Here is a 15,896-nt window from a genome sequence, read left to right on the forward strand (position 1 = left end):
GCTACATCCATATGTCGTAACCTTTGAAACATTGCGGGCTACCAGAGGTTATCGAATGACCCGGCAATGTCAATCATTATTGCCACGGTGCATTTCTGCGTTACAGTATTAACTGTGTGTAGTGTACGGTAATGACATCATCTATGGATTTGACGGTTATGAAGACGAACTGGTGTTGCCTCATGCCCCTGAGGGCTCTGTGGTTTTGCAAGAGCATATACGGTAGCTTCTCCTGATTCCTTGCTAAGGTGTTTATTAGGCACATTGGCCTGGCCTGTTGTCGAATCGCGAGTCCAAGATTCAGTTACTAATTACACCAGTTTTTGTCTCTAACGACGCAAGTTGTAATCCGAGTAAGTGCTTTAACAGACAAATAAATGAGAAGCGCAAGAACGTGGCCAGTGGGGAGACATAGACCCTCTCCCCTCCCCCCACCCCCACCCTCAACCACAGAAGAAGAACCCAATTACTCGAATTACGGCCCTACACACTCACACACACACACACACACACACACACACACACACGCAGAGTAACAGTTCAGAGCCAGTGACACAGAACACGTGACGGATTTCATCACTGGCAGCAGTGAGTGTACCCACAACATTTCGGGAGAAATCTTTGAGGTTTCCCTAATTAGCACTAAAAATAGCGTGTGCCTTTGCGTCCTAAGAGTTTCTAGTAACACTGCACCATCAGTTCGCTATGTTATCTTTTCGTTTTACCAGTCAGTGTCAGAAACTAATAAAAATTTGGATATACACTGTATTTTCGTGTCTAAGATTGATTTTAATTGATGAAAGGAGAAAATATAAAAATGCAGTAAATGAAGCAGGCCAAAAGGAATACAAACGTCTCAAAAATGAGATCGACAGGATGTGCAAAATGGCTAAGCAGGGATGGCTAGAGGACAAATGTAAGGATGTAGAGGTTTATCTCATAAGGGTAAGACAGATAGTGCCTACAGGAAAACTAAAGAGACCTTTGGAGGAAACAGAACCACTTGTATGAACATCAAGAGCTCAGATGGAAACCCAGTTCTAAGCAAAGAAGGGAAAGCAGAAAGGTGGAAGGAGTATATAGAGTGTCTATACAAGGGCGATGTTCTTGAGGACAATATTATAGAAGTGGAAGAGGATGTAGATGAAGATGAAATGGGAGATACGATATTGCGTGAAGAGTTTGGTGGAGCACTGAAAGACCTGAGTCGAAACAAGGCCCCGGGAGTAGAAAACATTCTATTAGAACTACCGACAGCTTTCGGAGAGCCAGTCGTGACAAAACACTACCATGTGGTGAGCAAGATGTATGAGACAGGCGAAATACCCTCAGACTTCAAGAAGAATATTCCAATCCGAAAGAAAGCAGGTGTTGACAGATGTGAAAATTACCGAACTATCAGTTTAATAAGTCACGGCTGCAAAATACTAACGCGAATTCTTTACAGACGAATGGAAAAACTGGTAGAAGCCGACCTCGAGGAAGATCAGTTTGGATTCCGTAGAAATGTTGGAACACGTGAGGAAATACTGACCCTCGACTTATCTTAGAAGAAAGATTAAGGAAAGGCAAACCTACGTTTCTAGCAGTTGTAGACTTAGAGAAAGCTTTTGACAATGTTCACTGGAATTCTCTCTTTCAAATTCTGAAGGTGGCTGGGGTAAAATACAGGGAGCGAAAGGCTATTTGCAATTTGTACAGAAAGCAGATGGCAGTTATGAGAGTCGAGGGATATGAAAGGGAAGCAGTGGTTGGGAAGGGAGTGAGACAGGGTTGTAGCCTCTCCCCGATGTTATTCAATCTGTATATTGAGCAAGCAGTAAAGGAAACAAAAGAAAAGTTCGGAGCAGGTATTAAAATCCATGGAGAAGAAATAAAAACTTTGAGGTTCGCCGATGACATTGTAATTCTGACAGAGACAGCAAAGGACTTGGAAGAGGAGTTGAACGGAATGGACAGTGTCTTGAAAGGAGGATATAAGATGAACATCAACAAAATCAAAACGAGGATAATGGAATGTAGTCGAGTTAAATCAGGTGATGCTAAGGGTATTAGATTAGAAAATGAGACACTTAAAGTAGTAAAGGACTTTTGCTATTTGGTGAGCAAAATAACTGATGATGGTCGAAGTAGAGAGGATATAAAATGTAGACTGGCAATGGCAAGGAAAGCGTTTCTGAAGAAGAGAAATTTGTTAACATCGAGTATAGATGTAAGTGTCAGGAAGTCGTTTCTGAAAGTATTTGTGCGGAGTGAAGCGATGTACGGAATTGAAACGTGGACGATAAATAGTTTGGACAAGAAGAGAATAGAAGCTTTCGAAATGTGGCGCTACAGAAGAATACTGAAGATTAGATGGGTAGATCACATAACTAATGAGGAAGTGTTGAATAGGATTGGGGAGAAGAGAAGTTTGTGGCACAACTTGACTAGAAGAAGGGATCGGTTGGTAGGACATGTTCTGAGGCATCAAGGGATCACCAATTTAGTACTGGAGGGCAGCATGGAGGGTAAAAATCGTAGAGGGAGACCAAGAGATGAATACACTAAGCAGTTCAGAAGGATATAGGTTGCAGTGGGTACTGGGAGATGAAGCAGCTTGCACAGGATAGAGTAGCGTGGAGAGCTGCATCAGATCAGTCTCAGGACTGAAGACCACAACAACAACAACAGCAACAACATCAAGAGTCATTGCCTGTCAGCGAGATAAGAGGTGCGGGTCTCACGAAGACAGACTACAGCCGCCGGCGAGGGCGCCGCGCTGCTCGTCCGCACAGATCTCGTGCAAATGTGTGTGTGTGTGTGTGTGTGTGTGTGTGTGTGTGTGTGCAGGGCTCGGCCAGAAGTGAGAGTGAGAGGAGTGGAGGCTCCAGGTGCCCAAGCGATTAGGAAGAAACGGCATGTTTGGCGCGAGTCGGGCGGCGCGTGAGTCGTGTGTGTTGACGGCAGCGCAGCTTCCACGCAGTAGTCGCTCTAGCGGAAGGCGTACAGGACGGCAATCCCAGCGTCGTGGGGTCGAGAGACCTGCGCTTAATTTTGTTGTCTTCAGTTTTTGTGTCATTTTCACTGTAAATAAACATGAATTATGCTCAGTATAGTGTATATAAAGGGTGTTTCAAAAATGCAGTTACTGTAATAACCGATAGTGTGTGGCGGCATCTGTTTACTCAAGTGCGCACTACGTTCTCACATACAGGGTGTTTCAGAAATGACCGGTATATTTGAAACGGCAATAAAAACTAAACGAGCACCGATAGAAATACACCGTTTGTTGCAATATGCTTGGGACAACACTACATTTTCAGGCAGACAAACTTTCGAAATTACAGTAGTTACAATTTTCAACAACAGGTGGCGCTGCGGTCTGGGAAACTCTATACTACGATATTTTCCACATATCCACCATTCGTAGCAATAATATGGCGTAGTCTCTCAATGAAATTACCCGAAACCTTTGACAACGTGTCTGGCGGAATGGCTTCACATGCAGATGAGATGTACTGCTTCAGCTGTTCAATTGTTTCTGGATTCTGGCGGTACACCTGGTCTTTCAAGTGTCCCCACAGAAAGAAGTCACAGGGGTTCATGTCTGGCGAATAGGGAGGCCAATCCACGCCGCCTCCTGTATGTTTCGGATAGCCCAAAGCAATCACACGATCATCGAAATATTCATTCAGGAAATTAAAGACGTCGGCCGTGCGATGTGGCCGGGCACCATCTTGCATAAACCACGAGGTGTCCGCAGTGTCATCTAAGGCAGTTTGTACCGCCACAAATTCGCGAAGAATGTCCAGATAGCTTGATGTAGTAATCGTTTCGGATCTGAAAAATGGGCCAATGATTCCTTTGGTTGAAATGGCGGCCCAGACCAGTACTTTTTGAGGATGCAGGGACGATGGGACTGCAACATGGGGCTTTTCGGTTCCCCATATGCGCCAGTTCTGTTTATTGACGAAGCCGTCCAGGTAAAAATAAGCTTCGTCAGTAAACCAAATGCTGCCCACATGCATATCGCCGACATCAATCCTGTGCACTATATCGTTAGCGAATGTCTCTCGTGCAGCAATGGTAGCGGCGCTGAGGGGTTGCCGCGTTTGAATTTTGTATGGATAGAGGTGTAAACTCTGGCGCATGAGACGATACGTGGACGTTGGCGTCATTTGGACCGCAGCTGCAACACGGCGAACGGAAACCCGAGGCCGCTGTTGGATCACCTGCTGCACTAGCTGCGCGTTGCCCTCTGTGGTTGCTGTACGCGGTCGCCCTACCTTTCCGGCATGTTCATCCGTCACGTTCCCAGTCCGTTGAAATTTTTCAAACAGATCCTTTATTGTATCGCGTTTCGATCCTTTGGTTACATTAAACCTCCGTTGAAAACTTCGTCTTGTTGCAACAACACTGTGTTCTAGGCGGTGGAATTCCAACACCAGAAAAATCCTGTGTTCTAAGGAATAAACCATGTTGTCTACAGCACACTTGCACGTTGTGAACAGCACATGCTTACAGCAGAAAGACGACGTACAGAATGGCGCACTGACAGACTGCGTTGTCTTCTATATCTTTCACATCACTTGCAGCGCCATCTGTTGTTGAAAATTGTAACTACTGTAATTTCGAAAGTTTGTCCGCCTGAAAATGTACTGTTCTCCCAAGCATATTGCAACAAACGGTGTATTTCTATCGCTGTTCGTTTAGTTTTTATTGCTGTTTCAAATATACCGGTTATTTTTGAAACACCCTGTATTAATTAATCTTTATCGATATACATAAAAGGCAATGTCCTGGCTGGTTCAGTGACTGGCTGACCGAGTGATTCATCATCGTCCGGTCGAAACCGCTAAGGATTGAAACTTGACATTTGAAGAAGGTGCGAATCTTATAACGTAAGCATCGTTTTTGAAGGGATTGTCCGCAATTCTATTCCTAAGGGGGTGAAGTACTGTATTGTAACTCCTTAAAATTGCACTCCTTGTTTATGTATCTTGGTATCTAAACGTACAAATACTGTAATGGAGCATGTTGAATAAATGAAATGAAAAGATAAGGGGATAAAGTAGTGGGTGAATGTTTCTTTGAAAATAAATAATTACTACAGAACTACTAAACGATTTTTAAGGTTACATCTATGGCAATTCGTATTTGACTTCTAGGTTAGAAATAAAAAAAATACGTGTTTCAGTGTTTGGAAATGTCTCTACAAGAACGCAAAAGGCGTAATCAACAGGAACTTTGCACTCCCGCTACCAGAATCACTCTTTGGTCAGAAGTACATTCGGAAAAGACCATACTTACAGGGCCTTAATTAGCATGAAAAGCTTAGAACGTGTTGCATTTTGAGAACAACATAAAAATTTGATTGAATAGAAAGAAAAAAAAAATCTGCAGACCATAGAGTCTACGAGAGCGAATCAACGAGCGCTAATATAGTAGTGTTTCACAAAAGCCAAGGGAAGAAAAGGCCGAGGACAAATTGGGATTGCAAATAAGAAAAATTTATAAGAACGATTGGAAGGCATACACGAGAACTTTATATATAAAATTCGATACCGTACTGTTATTATTTAACAGTTAAGGATTTACACGTTCTGCTGTGACGTCCATCGCAAAAGCAGGGGAAGCGGTAATTTTTCCGGCGTCTTGAAGACGTCATAAATGCCGCAAGTTCACCTCTACGTTTCAGTTGCAATTCCTTGGTAGAAACTTATCTGCAGAATCCCCATCGACGCTGTAAGTATTCGCAAATTTGACTTTTCGTTTTATGCCTTTTATGAAAATATTACTAAATGCAATACGTTGAGCAGCATTTCTATTTATTTACAGTGTAAAACTGGAAATAAAAAGTTTCTGCACAGGGCCGATTCGACCACCCTCGGATTACCGTTCTGTTCTGCACGGTTTCCGCTGCCAAGTAGCTCAACATAAAAGGCTCACGCATCGCCCGACCCGCGCGAGAAATACTTTCTTTCTAAAAGCTTCGCCACCTGCAGCTCCCATTTCTGTCGCTTTCATTGCTGGCCGAGCCCTGGACGAAAGCGGCGATGACGAACAGGTGCGGTCTCATTGTTAGAGAAGAAAATTGTGGCCGGTACGTACCTACTATAAAGCGGCAGCGTTAGTCCGTTTGCTGATAAATGAAATCCTTCTTTCAGTAGTTTTGAGTTTTATTCTGGGTACGCTCTCGAAACATAATCCGCAAAAGTGGCGGCCAGTGGGAAGGCTTGCATCCGGCGTGTGGGCCGCACGGCGCTGGCGCTATTTAACTGTCACCAGGAAATGTCGTGGCCCGTTCTGCTGCTCTGTTGCCACTCCGTTGCAGTCGCTACCGAGCCAGCAGAGACGAGAAGTCAGCAGTCAGCAGAAGACCCCAATGTGATACCGATATTAATCACTTTTTAATTTTTCCTACGTCACCATGTCCCCATCACCACCCTCCATGCAGACGTGGTAGGCTACGTTTCGTCCACCCCACCCCACCCCCCCACCCCCCGTGTTTGTCCAGGGAGTAAATAATATGCTTGCCGAGTTTGATTAAATTGCTCCACACATCCCGTTCTTCACTTTTCGTATACATCCACAATTGTAGGGGGAATTGTTACCAACAGCTGCACCAAAAGCTATAGATTCGATACTAATATCCTTTTTTTCAGTTATTTTAACACGTCACCTCCTTTCCACCCCTATCGCAACTCTAAAGGGTGCTGGATATACCTTTTCTCTCTCCCCCTTCTCCCCCCCCCTCCCCCATTGTTATACCTCAGGTTTGTACTAATATTTGCTGAAATTCCTCCACGCATTCCAGAGTTAAGCGTACATGCCAGTACTTTCCCATCCCCTGACCCACGAATAGGGATGGTATCTTTACTCCCAAAGTCTTTTTTTCTGTATAATAAGCGCTAAGTGTTTAACGCTTGGCTGGAAATGTTCCCAGCCTTTCAGTGTATCGCTAGCGTTTCCTACCACCACCCCCACTGTCAGGTGTGAAATGTCATCAGGATTCTCACCAGCAGCCCAGCAGCCTCGAGAGCTGCGAATGCGACACTAACATAGACCTAATGTATTGCGTTGTTTTACATGTAACAGCTTCATACAACCGCCCGACCCGTAACGACAAAAGGGGTGTTTCACCCAAACAATATATTTTTCCAGATAGTATAAAGGCTGGTTGTAATTACTGCAGGCGCTACTTAGTTACGCACTTTCCCATCTTCAACCTCACAAATAGCCATACCTAGCATTTTTCCCAGAAATGACGCTACATGCGTGTACAAAGTATGCTTGAAATTTGTCCATGCATTATAGAACTACACTGTCACACTAAATATAACCAACTGTCTGGTGATCAAGTCTCGATTAAAACACCTCCTCTGGGCAATCTGTAACAATTTTTCTATTTCAGGGACTCAGAACAGGCAAGAGTACAGCAGGAGGCGTTGATTTACGGATTTCATGGACGAAGATAGCTTCAGTTGGAACTTTCAGCTAGAATTTCACGCAGGATAATGTTGAACCGAATGTAACGAGATCTGTAACAATGTACTCCAGTACGACTACTGTTTCGATTCCACGCTCAACTCCAGCCTCTTGTACTAACTGGCTAAATTAACTCTTTGACCGGTAAAGGGAGGAGGAATGCAGTGCCTGGTAAAGCACACACAGTGACCTTCAAACCTGCGTTCGAGGTGACAACTGCTTTTACATTTCATCAAGCAAAGTACAAATGTGTATGGCGGTGTACCTGTTATAACTTTGACACATAATCAAACACCTTAACTAGTCCTACAAGATTATTTGTAAAACTGTTGGTTTGCTTTCCTACTGCTGAGAAAACGACTAGAGTATAAAATGAAGTTTCTCTCTGTAACAGCCGGCCGGTGTGGCCGTGCGGTTAAAGGCGCTGCAATCTGGAACCGCAAGACCGCTACGGTCGCAGGTTCGAATCCTGCCTCGGGCATGGATGTTTGTGATGTCCTTAGGTTAGTTAGGTTTAACTAGTTCTAAGCTCTAGGGGACTAATGACCTCAGCAGTTGAGTCCCATAGTGCTCAGAGCCATTTGAACCATTTTTTTTCTCTGTAACATGTAAATACTCATTTTTCCACAAATTACATCAATATATATCAATTTTCCGAAATGTGTGTCAGTCAAGTATGAAAGTCAACCAACTGACATAATTCCCATGTATCACTTGATGCAACAACCATCCATCATCTACGTCGACTGACGGTAATAAATGTGCAACCTACTTTATTAAAATGTCAAATGTTGAAGGTAACAATGGGGAACAGAAAGGACTAGAAGGAACTGTGTAAAAGATGGTCAAGGATAATTACTTGGTAGAATACGTACGTGAAAGAAATAGGTGCAGTAAGGAAAAAATAGAGAGGGCGAACAAGATGAGGTGAGTCTTCTGTATGGCCAGAGCAGTGTGCAGCAAACAGAGTACCTTCACTTACGGGCGCAAAAATCATACACAGCAAGGCAGTGGTGACGAACGCGGTTCTGTAGGCCCCTGAGACGATAACTCTAGGAGGACACGGAGCACAGGAACTAGAGAGTGGAGAGAGTAGAGAAATTCTGGGACGTAGAAGAGGTTATGGGAGATGGATGCGACGCCCTAACAAGGAAGCGCACACGAGCCACAGGACACAACATTGAGAGATCAGACTTTGAAACAATCAGATTAACGGGGCATGTGATCGGGAAGAATACGGGAACAATTACTATAAAGGTGTGACAAGAGGAAGGATGCAAACCAAACGGACTGTTGAACTGTGGAAGGACTGGTCAGGTCTGGATTGGGGATCTGGATGGAATGGAAGGAAAGGTTGTGTCACACTAACCAATATGCTATAGATTATCGACAGAGATGGGAGCAGAAGGACAATGTGTCCGCATCGGAACGTGCAAGAGGAGAGGGTGTATAAATACATACACACACACACACACACACACACACACACACACACACACACAGAGAGAGAGAGAGAGAGAGAGAGAGAGAGAGAGAGAGAGAGAGAGAGAGAGAGACCACAGTAGAAGCAGTGGACTAAAAACAAGACATTACCATGCTTATACGATATAGGGAAGCCGTAGGCATTTAAAACAGCTTACAATCGCCGCAGAATGGATAAGTATAGATTTGCAAGGGACTCTCACGTTATCCTTGCTACAAAATTGAGGGAAGTTCAAGTAATGATGACGGAAATGACTGTGACCACGCACCCTTGTCTCCAGGCTCAGTAATACAGAGATCAGGTGACTTAGGTGTGGGGATGCAAAAATTCATCCTCGTTTTCATCAAGAAGGGAGCTGTGTGAACAGGAACTCTATCGGCTTGGAAGACGGCATCACCTCTTGGGAACAGCTGGTTGGTTGGTTGGTTTGAGGATTAAAGGGACCAAACTGCAGAGGTCATCGTTCCCTTGTTTCATAAACACACAGATCACAGTGAAACCATCCATTACTCATTCGAAGCACAAGATAAAAATTCCAGGGGAAGAAAATCCCCAAGGTCAATAATAAAGAAACATGGAAAACGGAGCACAGCAACAAAAACAACATAGAGAAGAAAGGCAGAAAGAATTAAAACTGTACAGCAGAGGATCGTGGCTGGCTGATCACGAAAATAATAGGATGAGCCAGCCAGTCTGCAACACGTTAAAACCTCCAGTCTAAAAGAGTAGGGTGGAGTCGAATTACAACACAAAACTAATTAAAAGATACAACTCAAAAGAGGGTGATGTCATAAAATTAAATGGACCTATAAAAGCCGCTTGCGCGAATAAAACTTAAAACCCGATTTGCCATAGAGACATTGTCACCTAAATGAGATGATAAATCGCCCTGGAGATTAAAAGCTCGCCTGAGAGCGGTTAAAAGAGGACATTCCAACAACAGATGGGCCACCGTCATGGTTGCACCACAGCGACAATGAGGGGGGTCCTCTCGACGCAGCAGATGGCTACGCGTCAGCCAAGAGTGACCAATGCGGAGCCTACAGAGATTAACAGAATCCCTGCGAGAGGCCCGCATGGAGGAACCACACACGGTCGTGGTCTCCTTTACACGCCGCAACTTGTTGGGTACAGACAGAGTGCGCCATTCGTCTGCCCACATCCCAAAGACCCGACGGCATAAAACCGATCGGAGATCAGTTACCGGGAGGCCGATCTCCAACGGCAGTTTGCGGGTAGCTTCTTTGGCTAACTTGTCGGCGAGTTCGTTTCCCGCTATCCCAACGTGTCCCGGGGTCCATATGAACACCACTGAACGTCCACGCTGTTCAAGAGCATGAACGGACTCCTGGATGGCAACAACAATGGGACGGCATGGGCAGCACTGGTCAAGACCCTGTAGACTACTGAGAGAATCACTGCAAATGACAAAAGACTCGCCAGTGCTGGTACGAATACGCTCAAGGGCACGAAAAATGGCTGTTAGCTCTGCGGTATAAACACTGCAGCCTTCCGGCAAGGAGCGCTGGTCTACATAGCCCGCATGAGCATAAGCGTACCCCACACGGCCATCAAACATCGAGCCATCTGTATAGATAGCCTCCGAGTCGCGGGATGCGTCGAGGAGAGCAAGAAATTGGCGGCGCAAGACTGCAGGAGGAACTGAATCCTTTTGCCATCGTGAGAGGTCCAGTCGAAGCTGCGGCCGACTAATACACCAAGGCGGTGTATGTGAATGGACCTGAAAAGCAGATGGAAGAGGCAAAGACTCGAGTTCACTAAGGAGTGACCAAACACGGATCCCAATCGTATGGCCTGATCTCGGCCGCCGGTGTGGGATATGGACTGCCGCATTAGCGAAAAGGAGACGGTAGTTAGGGTGACGGGGCGAACAACGGACGTGGGCAGCATAGTTGGCTAACGCCGAATGTGAAGCGGAGGAACCCCAGCCTCAGCAAGTAGGCTATCAACAGGGCTGGTGCGGAATGCTCCTGTCGCCTGCCGAACCCCACAGTGGTGAACGGGGTCCAGCAGTTGCAACGCTGAGGGCGACGTTGAGCCATACGCCACACTCCCATAATCCAGTCGGGACAGCACGAGGGCTTTGTAGAGCTGCAACAGCGTATTACGAGCTGCACCCCAAGTTGTGTTGCGGAGGCAGCGGAGGGCATTCAGATGCTGCCAGCACTGACGCTTGAGCTGACGAATATGTGGAAGCTAAGTAAGCTGGGCATCGAACAGCAATCCCAGAAAACGGTAAGTGTCAACAACCCTGAGCATGGCATCCAGAAGATAGAGCTCAGGGTGGGGATGGACAGTTCGACGCCGACAAAAGTGCATAACACAAGTCTTCGCAGGAGAAAATTGAAACCCATGGGCTAGGGCCCACGCCTGCGCCTTGCGTATGGCTCCCTGCAACCTACGTTCTGCAACACTAATGGTGGAAGAGCTGAAAAAGATGCAGAAATCGTCAGCGTATAAAGTGGGTGAGACAGACGACCCTACTGCTGCTGCAAGGCCATTAATGGCCACAAGGAAAAGGGGCACGCTCAATACAGAGCCCTGTGGAACGCCGTTCTCGTGGATATGAAGTGAACTATGGGATGTGCCAATTAAAACGCGGAATGTCCGAACAGATAAAAAATTCTGAATAAAAATGGGGAGAGAGTCCCGGAGACCCCACCCGTGCAACGTGGCGAGAATATGGTGCCGCCACGTCGTGTCATATGATATGGAGAGGTCGAAAAAGACGGAGACGAGGTGTTGGCGCCTGGAAAAAGCAGTGCGGATTGCAGACTCAAGGAAGACCTAAGTATCGGCGGTGGAACGGCCCTGACGGAAGCCGCTCTGGCACGGAGCCAGAAGAGCCCGAGATTCGAGCAGCCAACACAGCCGTCGACTCACCATACGTTCCAGTAGCTTGCACAGAGTATTTGTCAAGCTGATGGGCCGATAGCTATCCACATTAAGCGGGTCCTTACCAGGCTTCAGCACCGGAATGATGGTACTTTCTCGCCACTGCGACGGAAAGACACCATCGCCCCATATGCAGTTGAAGATGGCAAGAACACATCGCTGACAGTCCGGGGACAGGTGTTTGAGCATCTGATTGTGGATGCCATCTGGCCCAGAGGCTGTATCGGGGCACTGTGCCAGGGCGCTCTGGAGTTCCCACAAACTAAATGGGGCGTTATATGCCTCAGGGTGGCGAGAAGCAAAAGAAAGCCGTTTGCCTTCCTCTCGGCGTTTTAGCGCGTGAAACGCGGGCGGGTAATTCCCCGACGCAGAGGCCCGAACGTAGTGCTGAGCGAAATGCTCGGCGATTACATCGGCATCGGTGCATAGCGCCCCGTTGATGGTAAGCCCTGGGACACCTGTAGAGTGCTGCAATCCAAAGATGCGCCGAATCTTCATCCACACCTGGGAGGGTGAAGTACGGGAACCAATGGTGGAAACGTACCTCTCCCAGCACTCCTGTTTCCGCCGTTTGATATGCCTCCGGACTAGAGCACGGAGACGTTTGATGAAAATGAGGTTCTCCAAAGACAGGTGCCACTTATGTCGCTGAAGAGCCCGCCGACGTTCTTTAATGGCTTCAGCGACCTCCGGAGACCACCAAGGCACTGAATTTCACTGGGGGCACCCCAACGAACGAGGAATGGTACGTTCCACAGCGGAAACAATCGCTGCAGTCAGTGTCTCAACCGCCACATCGATGGTACCGTGGGGGAGAGATTCAACAGTGGCAGCAGAGGAGAACGTTTCCCAGTTTGCCTTGCTAAATGCCCATCTAGGCAAGCGTTCATGGGAGCGACGCTGGGGTAGTGAAAGGAAGATGGGAAAATGGTCACTACCACACAAGTCATCATGGACTCCCCAGTGGACCAATGGAACAAGCCCTCGGCTGCACAACGACAGACCTATGGCCGAGAACGTGCCATGCGCCACACTGAAATGTGTGGCGGCGCCAGTGTTTAAGAGGCAGATGTCGAGTTGGGAGATGAGATTCTCGACACCTCTGCCTCGGCCAGTAACCTTCGTTCCACCCCACAGGGGATTGTGGGCGCTAAAATTCCCCAGGAGAAGAAAAGGCATGGGAAGTTGGGTGACAAGTGCAGCCAATTCGGTCAGGGAGACTGTACCACCTGGAGGGAGATAGACACTGCAGACGGTTATGTCCTGGGTAGTCCTGACGCGGACAGCCACAGCTTCCAATGATGTTTGAAGAGGCACAGGAGCACTATATACAGAGGTAAGGACATACACGCAGGCTCCACCTGACACACTATTGTAAGTGCTACGGTTGCAGTAATAACCCCCATATCCACGAAGGACAGGGGTCCGCATTGCCGGGAACCAGGTTTCCTGGAGGGCAATGCATAAAGCAGGTGTCATGCTTAGTAGCTGACGTAGCTCAAGTAGATGGCTAAAATAACCGCCGCAATTCCACTGGAGGATTGTACAAAGCGTGTCCTGTAGGAGTATGCAGGCACTGAAAAGGAAAATTACTTCGCAGGGTCACATGCTGCCAGCGACTGAGTGACAGACGTCGCTACGTCCATCATTTCTGCGAGATCCAGCTCATCAGGGACGCAAAGATCTCGACCTCAGAGGCTGAGCTGACAGGAAGCGCTGGTGTGGGAACCACTGGGTCCTTATCCTTCTTACAGAGCTTCCTCTTCTCTTTCTTGTCTTTGGGAGGAGGGTTTGCATGCTGGGAGGGCTTGCCTGACGCATTATCAGGAACAGAGGAAGAGCGTGAAGCCCTTCGACCAGCAGCCAGTGGCTTCTTCAGCCACTGGCTAGTGTCTTGTGACACACTGGGGAAGTCCTTGGAAGGGACTCCCCCAAGGGATCCCTTCCGAACAAGTGAGGCCAGAGGAGGCTATTGCGTCTCCGGCTGAGCAGCCAGAGAGGGCTGTCACCTCTCCAGCTGAGAGGTGGGGACTGACGTCTCCAGTTGTTCGGGGCGCACTGCCCCCAAACTGGGTGTTTTGGGAGTAGTGAAAGAGAGAGTGGCCCCCACCAGTGGTGGGGCAGGCGTAACGTGACTGTTCTGTGGGTCAACTGTGAAAGGAGTCTTTGCAGGGGCTGGTGGTGGCAGTGTGACAGCAGCATAACTCCTCAACATAGGTGTGGAGTTGAGCCAGTCTAATTTCTTCCTCGCCTCTTGGTAAGTTAAGCGGTCCAGAGTCTTAATTTCTTGTATCTTCCGCTCTCGTTGGTAGACTGCACAGTCTGGCGAGCAGGGAGAATGATGCTCCCCACAGTTAACGCAGGTGGGAGGCGGAGCACACGGAGCATTGGGATGTGAAGGTCGTCCACAATATCGACACATGGGGCTGGCAGTGCATCTGGAGGACATGTGTCCGAATTTCCAGCACTGGAAGCATCGCATAGGGGGCGGGACATAGGGCTTGACATCGCACCGGTAGATCATGACCTTGACCTTCTGAGGCAAGCAGTCGCCTTCAAAGGCCAGGATGAAGGCATCGGTAGCGACCCTATTATCCTTGGGCCCCCTAAAGACACGACGGACAAAGTGTACACCTCGTCGTGCCAGGTTCTCCCATAGCTAGTCATCAGACTGGAGCAGAAGATCTTTATGAAAAATAATCCCCTGGACCAAATTTAAGGACTTATGCGGAGTGACGGTAACGGGGATGTCACCAAGCTTCTCACAGGCGAGTAATGCCCGTGACTGTGCAGATGAAGCTGCTTGTATCAGAATGGCCCCTCTCCTCATTTTGGAAAGAGACGCCACTTCCCCAAATTTATCTTCGAGATTGTGCACGAAGAAAAGAGGCTTAGTCCCCAAAAACGAGTCCCCATCAGTTCTGCTGCACACAAGGTATCACAGTGAATATGGCTCCTGTCTGTCCGCAGCCCTTCGTTCCTCCCATGGTGTGGCTAGGGAAGGGAACGATTTGGGGTTATATGTCACAGCATTAAATTCCACCTTACCACACTTAGAGACATTGGCGGTCGGGCGACCACCAGATTGAGATTTCACCCGCTTCATTGTGGGGCATCCGCCCCGATGCCACCCACTCCGACCAGGGGCTCTCCCCACGGGCGCCACCCAGCCACAGCAAAGGCCACCTGGCAGGATGGCCGTTGCCGGGAGTCCCGATGCCCCAGAGAGACGGGCATCTACTCCTTGGCTTACGTGGGGAGGTGTCAGCTCAGGCATCGGCAGTACGATCCCTGTGTTGTCAGGGGGCTACAACCTAGAGGGTACAAGACGACCCCACCACAACGGGCTGGCTACCGTGCTGGATTTTGGGTGCCATGGGTAGGCCATAGTGATCGTGGGTGCAGATGGTGACGCACTAAGGGCGCAACTTACACAATCCATGAGGTGTGTATGCCCAAAATGAGGGATGGAGGGTGCAGTTACGACGCCAAGGCGATCAAGAGTGTCAAGGTCTTAGGGCACAGAGGACTCATGGTGCACCACGTAAGGTGTCCTTCCCCAAAAGGCTTGTACTGCTGTTGAATTTGGAAAAATAGAGGTCGAACCCGAATGGGGACCATCACATTACAGGCCGAAACAGTTGAGACTCCTTTTAGTCGCCTCTTACGACAAGCAGGAATACCGCGGGCCTATTCTTACCCCCGAACCTGCAGGGGGGCTTGGGAACAGCCACTGTAACATCGGATGTACCTGATCAGCCGAAACGCAGTAATGCGACCTTGCACAGTCCACGGAATACCGCAATTGGGTTGCGCTAATAGTCACCGAACCCCCGCCATTTTTCACTCCTGGGACGTAAACTCGCCCAGAAGTCGGAAACGGCGTGAACCGAGACTCATCCGGCCAAATGACTGTCTTTCACTTCACTACAGTCCAGGATCTACGGCTTGGGCAGCACGTTTTCCTGTTACGAGTGTTCGCATCACACACGTGGCTTTGTAATTCCAGCTCGGCCTGCTGAAAAAT

This window comes from Schistocerca cancellata, chromosome 5 (assembly GCF_023864275.1).
Source record: "Schistocerca cancellata isolate TAMUIC-IGC-003103 chromosome 5, iqSchCanc2.1, whole genome shotgun sequence".
NCBI lineage: Eukaryota > Metazoa > Arthropoda > Insecta > Orthoptera > Acrididae > Schistocerca > Schistocerca cancellata.